The sequence below is a fragment of the Numenius arquata genome, chromosome 7, assembly GCF_964106895.1.
Source record: "Numenius arquata chromosome 7, bNumArq3.hap1.1, whole genome shotgun sequence".
Lineage (NCBI taxonomy): Eukaryota > Metazoa > Chordata > Aves > Charadriiformes > Scolopacidae > Numenius > Numenius arquata.
The window spans coordinates 54,600,129-54,603,310 of NC_133582.1; positions in this window are offsets into that span (position 1 = coordinate 54,600,129).

A 3,182-nucleotide genomic window follows, 5' to 3' on the forward strand; every position below is an offset into this window, starting at 1 on the left:
GGCCTTCGGACGCGAGGGGAGGGCGGGGCCAGGCGCGCTGACGCCATCGGCCGGCGCGCCCCCCCCCAGCGCGGGATGAACAAAGAGCGGAGGGGCTCGGGCGCGTCACGTGACGGGCGGCGGGGCGCGCGTGCGCGCTGAGGGGGTTGGCTGCGGCCGCTCGGCCCGATTTTGGGGTGATTCGTTCGGGTTTGGGTGCGGCTCGAGGGCCTGGGGCTGGGCACGTCTATGTCTGGTGAGGCCCCACCTCAAGTGCTGTGTCCAGTTTTGGGGCCCTTACCACAAAAAAGACATTGAGGGGCTGGAGCGGGTCCAGAGAAGGGCAACGAAGATGGTGAGGGGTCTGGAGAACAAGTCTTATGAGGAGAGGCTGAGGGAGCTGGGGTTGTTCAGCCTGGAGAAAAGGAGGCTGAGGGGAGACCTTATCGCTCTCTACAACTACCTGAAAGGAGGGTGTAGCCAAGTCGGCGTCAGTCTCTTCTCCCAAGTAACAAGCAATATGTCAAGAGGAAACTGCCTCAAGTTGTGCCAGGGGAGGTTTAGGATGGATATTGGGAAAAATTTCTTCACCAAAAGGGTTGTCAAGCACTGGGACAGGCAGCCCAGGGAAGTGGTGGAATCACCATCCCTGGAGGGATTTAAAGGATGGGCAGACGTGGTGCTGAGGGACATGGTTTAGTGGTGGTTTTGGCAGCGTTACATTGATGGTTTGACTCGATGATCTTAAAGGTCCCTTCCAACCTAGATTATCCTATGATTCTGTGTTTTTAGAGATCATGCCATCACTGGTGAGGGTTGAAGCTGCCCTGCCTAAGGGGCTGGAGGGGTGTTGTCTGTCCTGGTGGGTGAGCAAACGTGTGGGTGGAGGCTCTGCCAGCTTCTGCCTGAGGGACCTTGGCTTCTGTCGGCGAGGTGGAAGCGTGTCTCAGGCTCGTGTGGAGTGAGAAGGGAAACAAACGTGAAGCAAAGGCAGCCACTTCTCCCTCTTGATGGATGCATCCATCCCTCTTCCAGAAACAGCGCATCAGCCAAAGTATTTGGTGCCTCATATGGAGGTCTTAGATTTAAGGTCCAAGATAACAGAATCTTGGCGGGATGGCAGAAAACAGTGTAATCTCAGGGACAAAGTCTCTTACTTGGAATTTTGAGATGAGTTTTGGAAAGAAGAGTCAGACCCTTCTGCAATCTGAGAAAATGAATTCAGATAATTTAAATGAATAGGCAGTTGGTAGCAAATTTAATACAAATGAAAGCATCATAATGTGCTATCTCTCATCTCAGCATGTTGTTATTCTCAAAGCACTCTATAAACATTAACAGTTTAATGACATCCCTCTATTCACAAACTGAGATTGAAATTAAAAATAGAAAAGGATTATCCTCTTCTCTAAAGCGCATTTTATTTCTGTGTTTGACAGGGAAACCATTGGCCTGGCACAAATAATATCATATCCACTGTGGCTTTGAAAGCGTATCAGATTGCATTTTGAGCGATCAAGTAATGCTGCTAAACAGGCTGGTGCAGGAGAGCTGGATATCCTCAAAATGTTTCAGGGAACACTGTTTGCTTAATCCAATAATCTCTAATCCATAGCGTGGTCGAGATGTTTCCATCAAGAAGATGATGTAATAAGCGTCTCATGCTGAAACGTGGAAGATTATCAAGGCCTGGCTCTGCAGTATGGACTCAGAAGGACACGGGGTACCAGTCATGGTCAGCTCTTTATGCTAGTCTGGGACTGAAAATTAGAATATTACAGCATCCTTTTCTCTTAGGGGTGAACGTGCTTCTTTGGGCAGGAGGAATGCTCTTTGGCTTTGGGGCAGGATTAATTCCCCTTTTGTCATGTTAACATTAATAATTTGTTGTGTACTGTTCACCCATGCCTTGTTTTTTCTCATTCACAAAGCAAGACAAAAAAGTAAAGTAGTTCTGAATCTGTACGTATGTGATATCTCGTGTCGCAATGATACGGACTTGTTATGGAAACAGCTGCCATAATATGGGTACAAAACATTTCAGTTTTGTGTCTTGTTTCTCTTGAGCCTGGGTCTACTCACCCATCTCCTCATGCCACTTCTTCGTTCAGGAGAAGCGATACTGCTCGCCAGGCCTCTCCTTTCCTTTCCCATCCTCTCACCAGCAGTCCATCTGCCTCTTGCAGGCAATGTATGTGTGTTTGAGAAGATGGTGAAGCTGAGGAGAGCTGTGAATCCTGGGAGGAATGTGAGAGAGAAGGGCAGGGTAGTGCTGGACATGGAGAACCTCTTGTGCCCACTTGCAGTGCAGCTTTCACCGTGAAAGGACGGCTCCCGACGGAGCCCTGTGCTCTTCCCGTGCAGAGCAGGAGAAATCCCTTACTTGGGATTGGTAACAGGCTTCGTTCAGCCTGACTGAAGAGAAGCTGGCACATTCAGCACGAAAGAAAGATTGCCCAGATGAGACCTTAAAATATTTAACAGACACCGCTTTTAAAATCGGCTCTTGTCTTGAGTTTGTGTTCAGTTCATGTTCAGCGGATTAGAGAAATCAAGCCAACGTGTCACAGCGGAGAGCAAGAAGATCAATGACAAGCACTCAGAGCAGACACTACTGGATTAGTGGAAAAATGACATCAAAGATGAAAATAGATGCTTAGTTGGGATAGTATTAAACCAGGGATTGTCAGCAGGTTTGACACTTTGAAATGGACCGCGTGTGGGTCTTGGGTCTATTATCTAACAAAGAGGCAAAGTACTTTCCAAATTGTAATGTTTCTGATCTTTTCATCTTCACCTATCCCAGATTATTTTTTTTTTTTTTTTAAAAAAACAACCTCAAGGCTGTTCTTCGCTTTTCCCAGATCAGTCGTTCTTTGCCATGCAGCTACATACAGGAATTTTAACCGTGTTATGCCAGAAGGAGCGCTAGGACAAGTCACAGTATTGATGCTCACGGGAAGCATAAACTTCAAGGAGAAAATGGGTTTATCCCCACATTAGGCAGGATGCCTTCCTGTACACATCAAGGAGATCAAATGTTCACTGCCTTGTACTCCCAAGAGCGGCGGGAGAACTTAGACTTCCTGAAATCAATATTCTCATTTTGACTGGCACATTTTTAACTGTTGCTGGTCTTCTCAGGAGCATGTTCTTACTGGGTGCTGGCGGCCTCTTCTGAGCAAGAACACCTTGTCCCACCT